Below are 13,659 nucleotides of genomic sequence, written 5' to 3' on the forward strand. Positions count from 1 at the left end.
TTCAGCTCCTTAAACATGCTAAGCTCCTTTCTGCTTTTCACATTTTCCTTTTGCTGCTCCCTGAGTTTGAAAACTTTTCTCCAAAATCTTGCTCTGACTTGCTCCTTCACATGTCACACATCAAATAAGAATATAAAGTGCTGAGGACCGTGCCTGGCACATAGTGACATTGTATAAGTGTTCGCTAATAATTGCACCAAAGTTTTTTTTTTAAATAAGGCATTCCTTGGTGTTATTGTCTCAACACTTCACAATATATAACCCATGGGTTTTTTAATTACTATTATTATTATTTGTCTGCTGGTTTATTATCTATCTCCCCTTACTACTTGCTAAGCTGCGAGGGTCAATGACTTTGTCAGTTTTGCTTTCAGTTGGATTTCCAGGACCTAGAATAGTGTCTGGTACATTGTGGTCACTTAATAAAAATATGCCACAACAACTTTTTGAATAAAATATTAAAAGTTTATTTCAACTTGTTTTAAAATGAGAAGTCCTCTTTAGACAAAGAGCTATGTGTGTTACTTGTTTTGGCTCAAAAATTGTGTTTATGTTAGAAGTGGAAATGGATGGTAGAAATTTATTTTAGGGTATAGATGATGCAATCATCACTGTGAAGATCTCCCCTGACTCAATTTCCATCAAAATGCCCTTTCCCCCTCCCACAATCCACTAGTAGAAGTGTATGTCTCTGAGATCTGAAGGTTTGGGGAGGGTTTAGATTTTAATTCTTGCCGACCCCAGCTTTATTTAGCAATAATAGACAAATAAAAATTGTATATATTTAAGGTATACAGTGTTTTGATATCAGTATACCTTGTGTAATGATTACCAACCAAACTAACACATCCAACACTTCACATACTCACAATTTTTTTGTGGTTGAGAACACTTATAATCTACCTTCTTTGCAAATTTCAAGTATACAATGCATTTCACTAATTATAATTATGCATTTATACATATGTATTTTTGTCTCCAGACTTATTCATATTACAGCTGAGAGTTTGTGCCCTTTGACCAACATCTCCCCATTTCCCCCGTTCTCCAGCCCCTAACAAGTACTCTTTCACTGTTTATCTAAGTTCAACGTTTTTAGATTTCACATATAAGCAATATTATGCAACATTTGTCTTTCTGTGTCTGGTTTATTCACTCAGCATTATGTCCTCTAAACTCACCCACACTGCCACAAATGTCAGAATTTCCTTCTTTTTTAAGGCTGTAAAAATTCCACTGTATACTTATACATATAAAGACATACCATCCTTTTTTCATCCATTCATCCACTGATGGACCTGGAGCTTGTTTCCATATCTTGGCTATTGTGAATAATGCTGCAGTGAATGCAGGAGTGCAGAGATATCTTTGAGATAGATTTTATTTCTTTTGGATATATACTTAGAAAAGGCATTGTTGGATCATATGGTAGCTGTATTTCTAATTTTGTAGGAGACTTCATCCTGTTTTCCATGATGGCTGTACTAATTTACATTCCTTCCAACAGTGCATGAGGGTTCCCTTTTCTCCACATCTTCACCTATACTTGTTAATCTTTTGTCTTTTTTATAATAGCCATTCTAACAGATGTGAGATAGATATCTTGTGGTTTCTATTTGCATTTCCTTGATCATTAGTGATGACCATTTTATATACCTTTTGACCATCTGTGTGTCTTCTTCTGAGAGATGTCTATTTACTTCCTTTGCCCATTTTTAAATTGGGTCATTTTCTTTTTTTGCTATTGAATTATTTGAGTTTTTATATACTTTGGATATTAATTAATCATCAGATACGTGATTTGCAGATATTTTCTCCCATTCTGTAGGTTAGCTTTTCATTTTGTTGATTGTTTATTTTGTTCTGCAGAAGCTTTTTAGTTTTATATAGTTCTAATTGTTGATGGTTGCTTTCATCACCTGTGCTTTTTGGTAATTTTTGGTCTCAAAAATCTTTGCCAATACCAATGTTAAAGAGCTTAGTCCCTATATTTTCTTCTAGGAGTTTTACAATTTCAGGTTTAACATTTAAATCTTTAATTCAGTTTAGTTGATTTTTGTGTAGGGTGAAAGATAAGGGGCCAGTTTCTTTCTTTGGCATGTGGATATCTAGTTTCCTCAACACCATTTATTGAAAATACTATCCTTTCTCCAGTGTGTATAGTTGGCACCATTTCCAAAGATTAACTGAATATACATGTGTGTGTGTGGGGGGGTGTTTTTGGGCTACCTATTCTGTTCCATTGGCCTATGAGTCATTTTTTATGGCAGTACCATAATGTTTTGATTACATAGCTTTTTAATATAGTTTAAAATCAGGAAGTGTGATGTTTCCAGCTTTATTGTTCTTTCTCAAGATTGCTTCAGCCACACAAATTTTAAGATTTTTCTACTGTAAAAAATTCCACTGGGATTTTGGTAGGAATTGCATGGTGTTGCTTTGGGTTGTATGGACATTTTAACAATATTAGCTCCTCTAATCTACGAGCATGGAAGCATGGAATGTCTTTCCATTTATTTGTTTCTTCTTTACTTTCTTTCATCGTTGTCTTATAGTTCTCAGTGTACAGATTTTTCACCTCCTTGGTCTAACTTATTCATAAGAATTTTATTATTTTTATGCTATTGTAAACAGGATTGTTTCCTTAATTTCACTTTCTGGTAGTGTGTAGAAACAACTGATTTTTGCATGTTTATATTGTATTCTGTGACTTTACTGAATTTTATTTATTATTAAAAATTAGACTCATTTTTTGATAGAGTCTTTAGGATTTTTCTGTATATAAAATTATGTAGTCTGCAAACAGAGACAATTTAAATTCTTCCTTTCCAGTTTGGATGCCTTTACTAATTGCTCTGGCTAGGACTTCTAGTACCATGTTGTTGAATAGAAGCTGCAAGAGTGGATATTTTTGTCTTTTTCCTGATCTTAGAGGAAAAGCTTTTAGCTTTTCACTGTTGAGTACAATGTTAGTTGTGGATTTGTCATATATAGTCTTTGTTATTCTAGATACATTTCTTCTATTCTAATCTGCTGAGAGTTTTTTTTTTTTTTTTTTTTTTGTCATGGAAGGATGTATAATTTTATCAAGTGCCTTTTCTGCATCTATTGAGATGAGATAACCATACGAGTTTTATCTTTTATTCAATTAATGTGGTGTAACAAGTGTATAGATTTGTGTATGTTGAAACATCCTTCCATTCTAGATATAAATTTTGCATGATCACGGTATGATCTTTTTAATGTGCTCTTGCATTTGGTTTGCCAATATTTTGTGGAGGATTTTTGCATTCCTGTTTATCATTTATATTGACCTGTAATTGTATTTTCTGGTAATGTCCTTATGATTTTAATATAAGGGTAATTCTGACCTCCTAAAATGAGTTTGGAAGTGTTCTTTCCTCTTTGATTGTTTGAAGAGTTCTAGAAGGATTGGTATTAATTTTTCTTTAAATGTTTGGTAGAATTCACCAGTGAAGCCATCTGGTCTGCGAATTTGTTTGTTGGGAGGTTTTTCATTACCGACTCAAACTTCTTGCTCATTATTGGTCTGTTCAGTTTTTTTTTTTTTTCTTCAATTTCTTCATGATTCAGTCTTGAATCATGAGTTGCACATTTGTAGGATTTATCCATTTCTCCTAGGTTATTCAATTTATTGGTGTATAAATCTTCATAGTAGGCTCTACTGACTGTATTTTGTTGATGAAAGTTGTAATGTTATTTCCAGTCTCCAGACCTGAAATAAAATAATTTTCTGTTGTTTAAAACATGCAGTATATGATATTTTGTTATGACAGCTTGTGTGGACTAATATAATTCTAAAGGGGATTTTGCTGGATATAGATTTCTGGGTGGAATTTTCTTTTTTTCAGCACCTTGAACATATCCTACTGTTTCTTGGCCTGTGTAGTTTTATAGTTTCTGATGAGGAATTAGCAGTCCTTCAAATTGTTGCTCCCCTGTATTTAATGTGACAATGGTGAAAGTCTATCTTAAAATTTTTCTCTGTGTTTTTGCTTATTAGTATTTTGACTATGATATAAATAGATGTGGTTTTGTTTGTATTTATTCTATTTGGGAAAGCTTCTTGAATTTGTAAATTTATGTCTCACAGTAGTTTTGAAAAGTTTTAGGCTATTATTTTCTCAATTATTTAGTCTGCCCCATTATCTCTTCTCCTCTCAGAACTCCAAATAAGTTTATATAGGACATTTTGATATCATTCCTCAAGTCCATGAGTATTTATTATTTACTTTTTCAATTTTTCTCTGTTCTTTATATTGGATCATTTTTTTTTATCAGTCTTCAAGTTCATGGACATTTTCCTCATTTATTTCCATAGGTGTATTTAATGATTTTTTTATTTTGGCTTTTGCTTTTAGTATTGTTAAGTTACAGAATTTCTGTTTGGTTTTCTTTTATAATTTCTATTTCTCTGCCAAAATCTCCTACCTTTTCATTCATTATGAGAATATTTAACTTTACCTGATTGAGCATAGTTATAATATCTTTAAAAATTCTTGCATACTCACTAAAACATCTGGATTATTTCAAGGTTGATATCTGTTGATTGTTTCTTCTCTTGAGAATGTGTCAGATTTTCCTGAATCTTTGTACATTGATTAATTTCAGACTGCAGTCTGGATATTATGTTGTAGATTCTGTTATATTTTTGCAAAGAGCACTGATTTTTGTTTGTTTGGCTTTTTTTTTCAGTAGGCAATTAGCTAGGTTGCATTGGAAATGTAAACTATTTTTGAAGAGGCAGCAGAAATTTTAGTCTTTTTTTTTTAATATTAAGCTGTAATCTGTCCTTACATTTGGTAAGCATCAGCTAGAGATTTTGGCAGTTTGTTTATATAATTTGGGGTTTCCTCTTTTTACTGTTTTAATTTTCAAAGTTCTACCTCTTTACCTACTACTTTCCAGCAGGCCTGGTTGTCCAAATTCTGTACCGTAATTCAGAAAGATAATGATTTTCTACTGAAGTTTTAGCTGCCTCATGTGGCACTGATTTCACGAAGCCTGATGAACTGAAGCCACTAAATCAAGAAATTTACGTTTCTTCCAAGGCTTGACTCTCCTCTAGAATCTCCTGTCACATTTAAAAAGAAAATTTTTTTAAACTTATTTATTGGCTGCATTGGGTCTTCGTTGTTGCGTGCAGGCTTTGTCTAGTTGCAGAGAGTGGGGGCTACTCTTTGTTGCAATGTGTGGGCTTCTCATTGTGGTGGCTTCTCTTGTTGGGGAGCACGGGCTGGAGGTGTCAGAGCTTCAGTAGTTGTGGCGCATGGACATAGGTGTTCTGTGACATGTGGGATCTTCCCAGACCAGAGATCATACCCATGTCTCCTGCATTGGCAGGTGGATTCTTTTTTTTTTTTTAATCTTTAGTTACATTTAATGCTATTAATTTTGTTTTGTTTTGTTTGTTTTAAGAACTTTTATTGAGATAGAGTTAAGAGACAATAAACAGCATATATTTAGAGTATAAAATTTGGTATCCCAATCTCCCAATTCATCCTCCCCCAACCCTCCCTGCTTTCCCCACTTGGTGTCCATGTGTTTGTTCTCTACATCTGTGTCTCTATTTCTGCCTTGCAGTTCCTCTTTCATAGTTGTTAGCATTTGCCTTAGGTATTGAGGTGCTCCTATATTGGGTGCATATATATTTATAAGTGTTATCTCCTCTTCTTGGATGGATCCCTTGAACTTTATGTAATGTCCTTTCTTGTCTCTTGTAACATTTTTTATTTTAAAGTCTATTTTATCTGATATGAGGATCGCTACTCCAGCTTTCTTTTGATTTTCATTTGCATAGAATATCTTTTTCCATCCCCTCACTTTCAGTCTGTATGTGTCCCTAGGTCTGAAGTGGGTCTCGTGGAGACAGCATATATATGGGCCTTGTTTTGGTATCCATTCAGCCAGTCTGTGTCTTTTGGTTGGTGCATTTAGTCCATTTACATTCAAGGTAGTTATTGATATGTATGTTCCTATTACCATTTTCTGAATTGTTTTGTTGTTGTTTCTGTAGGTCCTTTTCTTCTCTTATGTTTCCCGCTTAGAGAAGTTCCTTTAGCATTTGTTGTAGGGCTGGTTTGGTGGTGCTGAATTCTCTTAGCTGTTGCTTATCAGTAAAGCTTTTGATTTCTCCGTTGAATCTGAATGAGATCCTTGCTGGGTAGAGTATTCTTGGTTGTAGGTTCTTCCCTTTCATCACTTGAAATATATCATGCCACTCCCTTCTGACTTGCAGAGTTTCTGCTGAGAAATCAGCTGTTAACCTTATGGGAGTTCCCTTGTATGTTATTTGTCGGTTTTCCCTTGTTGCTTTTAATAACTTTTCTCTGTATTTAATTTTTGTCAATTTGACTACAATATGTCTTGGCGTGTTTCTCCTTGGATTTATCCTGCCTGGGACTCTCTGTGCTTCCTGGACTTGGGGAGCTGTTTCCTTTCCCATGTTAGGGAAGTTTTCAACTATAATCTCTTCCAATATTTTCTTAGGTCCTTTCTCTCTCTCTTCTCCTTCTGGGACCCCTATAATGTGAATTTTGGTGGGTTTAACATTGTCCCAGAGGTATCTTAGGCTGTCTTCAGTTCTTTTCATTCTTTTTCCTTATTCTTTTCTGCATCAGTGATTTTCACCATTCTGTCTTCCAGGTCACTTATTCACCCTTCTGCCTCAGTTAATCTGCTATTGGTTCCTACTAGTGTATTGTTCATTTCAGTTATTGTGTTGCATATCTCTGTTTGTTTGCTCTTTAATTCTTCTAGGTCTTTGGTAAACTTTTTGACCTTTGCATCCAGTCTTTTTTCAAAGTCCTGGATCATCTTCACTATCATTATTCTGAATTCTTTTTCTGGAAGGGTGCCTATCTCTTCTTCACATAGTTGTTTTTCTGGGGTTTTATCCTGTCCCTTCATCTAGTACAAAGTCCTCTGCTTTTTCATTTTCTCTATCTTTCTGTGGCTGTGGTTTTCAGTTCCACAGAAGGAAATACTGCTGATACTGCTTGATACTGCTGTCTGCCCTCTTGTGGAGGAAGCTATCTAGAAGGCTCGAGTGTGCTTCCTGATGGGAGGGACTGATGGTGGGTAGGGCTGGGTGGGCAGAGCTCAATAAAACTTTAATCTGCTTGTCTGCCAATGGGTGGGGCTGTGTTCACATCTTGCTGGATGTTTGGCCTGAGACTACCCAGCACTGGAGCTTACAGGCTCTTTGGTGGGGCTAATGGCGGACTCTGGGAGGGCTCACACCAATGATCACTTCCCAGAAACCCTGCTGCCAGTGCCCCTGTCTCCTCAGTGAGCCACAGCTGCCCCCCACCTCTGCAGGCAACCCTCCAACACCAGCAGGTAGGTCTGGTTCAGTCTTCTATGGGGTCACTTCTCATTCCCCCTGGGTCCTGGTGAGCACACTTTTTTGTGTGCCCTCCAAGGGTGGAGTCTCTGTTTCCGCTAGTCCTGTGGAGGTCCTGCAATCAAATCCCGCTGGCTTTCAAAGTCTGATTCTCTGGGGATTCCTCCTCCCATTGCTGGACTCCCAGGTTGGAAAGCCTGACATGGGGCTCAGGATCCTCAATTTAGTGGGTGGACTTCTGCAGTATAACTGTTCTCCAGTTTGTGAGTCACCCACCCAGCATTTATGGGATTTGATTTTAACACGATTGCGCCCCTCCTACCATCTCATTGCGGCTTCCCCTTTGTCTCTGGATATGGGGTGTCTTTTTTGGTGAGTTCCAGTGTCTTTCTGTCAATGATTGTTCAGCAATTAGCTGTAATTCCAGTGCTCTTGCAAGAGGGAGTGAGTGCACGTCCTCCTACTCCGCCATCTTAATCCTATCTCCCTTAATGTTATTAATTTTTAAATGGCAGGTGGATTCTTAACCACTGCACCACCAGGGAAGTCCCAGAGATCAGAGCACTTTAAAGAGGAAATGAAGAAATATGATGTCATATAGATAAACCCTAATCCAATTTGACTGGTGTCCTTATAAAAAGAGATTAGGACACAGACAGCCCACAGACTGAGGAGTGACCATGCTGTGAGGACACAATGAGAAAGCAGCCATCCTCAAGCTGAGGAGAGAGACCTCAGAAGACTCCAAACCTGCCTCACCTCAATCTTGAACTTTAAGCCTGCAGAACTGTAAGATAATACATTTCTATTGTTTAAGCCACCTGCTACACTATTTTTGTTATGGCAACCCTAGCAGATTATTATAATACCGTGAATTCTAAACCCAAACCACAGGGTGTATTCTAGTTTAGTTCCTATCTACACTTGTAAGTTACTTCTCTGACCATAAGTAACATGGCTTTCATCATCCTTAATATAATGATTTCTTTGATCAATCTGTCCACTTCCACTTTCTCTCTCACATATTCAACCTCATCTCTCAGCTTGAGCTCTGTCATCTTTCACTGATTCATAGCCCCATGTGGACAGAGTCACGCCATGTTCAGACCATGACTCTCCACTCCACATGGACACCTCCTCACTATGCACGGACTCTCACACTCCATGTCAAGCAGCCCTCCAATGTAGAAGCATCCTCACGGCACTTGGGCTTTGACATTCCATTCAAGAGTACTATAACTCTCCCTACCACACCCCTTCCATCACCAGCTTGGACACCTACTTTGCTATGCCCTACCTAATATCTGTAGACATGATTTCTTTTTTCTAGACAGGAACAGAAGAACAGGGTAGGAAAGGAAAAGAAGGAAGGAAATTGATACATTCTCCTTTAAATTATAGTCAACTGAACTGCTTTTTATTAGCATGTATAGCTCCAAACAAACAAATATTTAGTACAAAAAAAAAAAGGTAGCCTGGAATTTTGTGATGAAAAGAAAACAACTGCAGTTTTATTAAATTAAAATATAACAACTTAAGACAGTCTAATAAAATATTACTAAGTAGATGGCAGTCTGGCTATAAAATAACATTTAGAACCATACTTGTCAGATTGTGGAAACGGTTATATGCAGATTTCCAGACAGTATCTTGGAATAGCGAAGCTCAGCTTTTCCTCCTTTTCTTGTATAAAACCTTTCCCTTACTCAGTCAGAAATATCCACATTGCCTGACAGAAAGGTAGAATTATTATAGCAGGAATGAAAAGATAAAGAAACAATCAATACTCTTTGCCATCTAAAATAGGCTTTTGAGGCTCAAAAGAGATGGCCTGAGGAAAGAAGAGCCTACATTGTACATTGTAACTGGATGAAGATGAGATGGAAGCTATAACTATCTCAATTCTTACTCCTGGACGGTGGCTACCAGGGCCAGAGAGCTGGGGATTGGAGTGGGCAGCTGGGGTGGCACATGATGTTAGACAAGGTCAGAGCAGGAGACCAGGCAGACAGGAGCCACATGAGCATCAGTGACTGCTGCGCATTCTGGGTGGCTGTGCCAGCAGAGTCGAAGGAGCTAAGCCAGTGCCTGTAGATAATTTGTTACCAACTTAGGGACCACAATAAGTCATTTGTGCTGTTGGGCTCCTCCTGTCTTCTCTCTGGCTGTGGGTGTTCTACTGAAAGCTGTCTTGGGGAATGTCCACCAGATGGACACCTCCCTATGCCCTGAGACTCTGTCAAACCTCTTCTAACTGCCCCATAAAAGAAGCTATCTACTACTTTTTCAATGACCAAGGGCACTCAAAAGCTTCTAGTATCAGTGGTTCCGGTTCTTGATGCCGAGAGCTGTTGGGGGTATAGAAAGTAAAGCCTCTAGAATTTGCACTTGGTTTGGCCTATAGAAGTTAAAACCCACCTCTAATACACCTTCATTATCATATATCCAGGTAGGAGTCCAGGATCTGTTACTGTGAATAGCTCTAGCTATCTACCTTTAACCTTCCTGAGTCACAGTTTCCTTATTTATAAAACAAAGGTAATGATACCTGTGTGCAAGGGTTATTGTTAGAAATACATGAAATGGCCCTTTGTAACAAAGCTGGCATATAGCAGACCCTTAATAAAGGTTACTATTTCTAATTATGAAAAAAAAAAAACAACCAATTGCTTCCTTCTGTCTCAACAGTGATTCTGTTCAAAGGACAATCAATAGCTAGTGTAATACTTCTCCACTACTATTGTTACAACATTTATATTAAATTCATCCATTCATTCATTTATTCATTCATCAGAAATGTATTGTTACTGTGTGACATGTATCTTTATAAGTACTTGGGACACAGCAGAATCAAGTCAAACATGATCCTTGTATTATGGACCTTACAATACAGCAGAACAGACATTAAATAATCAGCAAGCATTTAATTACAATTGTTAGAAGTGTTGCAAATGAGATGACAAGGGTTTCAACTTCCTACCTAAAGCCCTTGGAACATTCCCTCTTGGAGTCTTTAACTTCCCCAAAAGAAATATGACTCCCTGATTGGAGAGTGCAAATGAAGAGATTCAGGGAGACCACATGGAAAGATAGAACGACCCGATTGAACCCAGCTTTCTGCCTGTCTCCAGCAAGGTGCCAGGCATTTCAGTAAAAACATCATGGACCCTGCAGACCAGACCAGACCACACATCCACTGCATACATTTCTTCAGTCAACATCATATGGCAGCAGGTCACCCAGCCAGGTCTAACTGAACTCCCCAGCCAAAACAGTAATAGCTGATAGTGGTAGTGGTTGTTTTATCATTAAGGTCTGGGTTAGTGTGTTATGCAACAAAATATGACAGATTTCTGAATTCTCCTAAGGGTAAGAATTGTGTTCCAGTCATAAAAATTTTAAATTACAGGCCATATTTATAGACATGATAAGAAAAATTAATAAATATATAAACAATTAAGAAAATTTACATTAGTCAGAGGTTTGCTTTATTGGAAAGAGTTGGGAAAATAGAGTCTGTGTGGGGCTGGGACCATGGTTGGTACTTTTTTTGAGATGAGTCGATGTTGAGTTTCCTATCATCAAACAAGGCCTGTTGTATATCTGGCAGAGGTCACTTTCAAGTAAATACTGTCAAACAGAAAGTCTAGGGAGCAGGCTTGTTGAGACAGGACAGATTTTATTCCACTGGCTCTGTGCAGTACTGAACTGCTGACTTCAGATAACATTCTTGCTGATAGGCGTGTAGAGGAACCATATTATAACACAAAAGAACAGTGTCGATAGCCTCACTATCCAACACTTATGCAGTGAAATCCTAATCCTCACAATCTTGTTACCGGATTCTCTGCTGATCACAGCGCTCCATGTTCAGACAGTGTGTCTACGTTGGTAGGTTTCATTGAAAGGGACTCAGCGTAGTAGCAAAGAAACAAGGACATCAGGAATCAGAAGAACTAAACCTGTGATGCAGCTTGGCTACGTATTAGCTGTGTGGCTTTGGAAAAGTTACTGCAACTCAATTCTATCTATGGGTAATAGGCCTTTTTTTTTCTTTCAATATTTTGAAGTTTTTTCTTCACTCTTGTACGTAATATTGTAGCAGAGCTTTCAGAAAGTCAGTCTAAAATATAGCTGTCTGTTTTAGTAAATAGCAACTTTGTAGTAATGTTTCCCTTTGCTTTTGAATGCTCATTTTGAGGGTTTAGCTTGTATGAGGGTGAGTCAAAAATTATCCACACTCTGGTTATAGTAAAATTTCTGTTGGCCTCACTGTCTTATCAGTGCTTTCTGTTCAAGGCTACTGTCTCCCCAGTCCCTGCTGTGCAGGTGTGAACATGCTACATCAGTTCATTTGTAACTGCAATGAGAGCAAAAATGGATGCCCCACTTGTGAGTTGCATGAAAGAAGAGCAACGTGCAGTGATTCATTTTTTTGTGGTCTGGGGGTGTGCCTGTCCATACACTCTGCCCACACTGTCGACACTCTGCAAAAACTTTATTTTGAGGTGTTAAAGCATCCTCCCTATAGTCCTGATCTTGCTCCATCAGATTTTCACCTGTTTGGTCCCCGGAAAGCAGCTCTACAAGGACGAAGATTCACTTCTAATGAAGAAGTGAAGACAGAGGTGCATTCATGGCTCGCAGCTCAGCCTAAAACATTTTTTAATGAGGGAATAAGGAAGCTTGTTGACAGATGGACAAAGTGTATGGAAAAGCAAGGAGATTATGTTGAAAAATGATGTATTTGTTTTTTCTAAAAGTTAATTAAAATAAATTCTACAGCCAGAGGGCGGATAATTGTTGACTCACCCTCGTATGAGTGTCTGTTAAAGTGAAGGAGGAGCATTTTGCTTTTGAAAATAAAGAGCCTCAGTTTTTCCCCAAAGCTATTCAGCAATTTAAAAACCCTTTTAAATATTCACTAAGTAAAATAAGAAGAATTAAATGTTCATGGCACTTCATGAAGGTGCAGTAGTCCCACCTTATCTGTGGTTTCACTTCCCATGGCTTCAGTTACCAGCAGTCAACCATGGTCCAAAAAACATTAAATGGAAAGTTCCAGAGACAAACAATTTTTAAGTTTTAAATTGCACACTGTTCTCAGTAGACTGATGACATCTCATGCTGTCTGGTTCCATTTTGCCTGGGATGTGAACCATTCCTTGGTCCAGTATGTCCTGCCTTATACTCGCTTAGTAGGCATCTCAGTTATCTAATTACCTGCGCTGCTATAGCAGTGCTTGTGTTCAAGTACCCTCATTTTACTTAATAATTGCCCCAACCACAAGAGGAGTGAGGCTAGCAATTTGAATATGCCAAAGAGAAGCTGTAAATTGCTTCCTTTAAGTGAAAAAGTGAAAGTTCTGGACTTCATTAAAAAAGAAAACAATCCTATGCTGAGGTTGCTAAGATCTACAGTAAGAACTTATCCATGAAATTGTGAAGAAGGAGGAAGAAATCCATGCTACTTTTGCTGTTGCACCTCAAACTACCAAAGGTGTGACCACAGTGCATAATAAGTGCTTAGTTAAGATGAAAAAGGCATCAAATTTGTACAAGATATTTTGAGAGAGAGACCATATTCACATAACTTATTACAGTGTATTATTATAATTGTTCTATTTTATTATTGTTGTTGTTAATCTTTCACTATTCCTAATTCATAAATTAAACTTCATCATAGCTATGTATGTTTGGAAAAACATTATATATATATGGCAGTACTATCCATGGTTTTAGGCATCCACTGGGGGTCTTGGAACGTATCCCCCACAGAGATGGGGGGGGAATACTATATACTTTCGAATTAAGCTCACAGAATCATAGCTGGTTCATAGCCAATTTTGCACTGAGGTTTTAATACAGATTATTAGATTCTAAACGGCAGAAAGATTGACGACTTGGGGATGTATCTATTAATTATCTTTTATTTCTAGTGGAAAATTTGGGTTATTTATCTATAAAATATATAACATGAGCTACTTGGTTTACTGTTACCCTAAAATGAAATCCGCAATGTGCAATAATTTCATAAAACTTAAAAAAGAGTTGAAGTTATACAGTTCATTTTCTTAAACTACTAAATTTATGAAGTGAAATCTGTGGTGAAACTTTACTATGATTTGATTTAAAGTATCAATGATTTTTCCAGTCCTGGGTTAAGGTAATTTTTTTAAAGACAGTAATTTAATTATTTGTAGATTATTTTTGTTATAGTTTAAAAAATAACGTCCCTGGTAGTTGATATTAATGCTTTTTTATTGTACTCTGGAAATAGAAATATAACTGTT

The sequence above is a fragment of the Hippopotamus amphibius genome, chromosome 7 (genome assembly GCF_030028045.1).
Source record: "Hippopotamus amphibius kiboko isolate mHipAmp2 chromosome 7, mHipAmp2.hap2, whole genome shotgun sequence".
Taxonomy (NCBI): Eukaryota; Metazoa; Chordata; class Mammalia; order Artiodactyla; family Hippopotamidae; genus Hippopotamus; species Hippopotamus amphibius.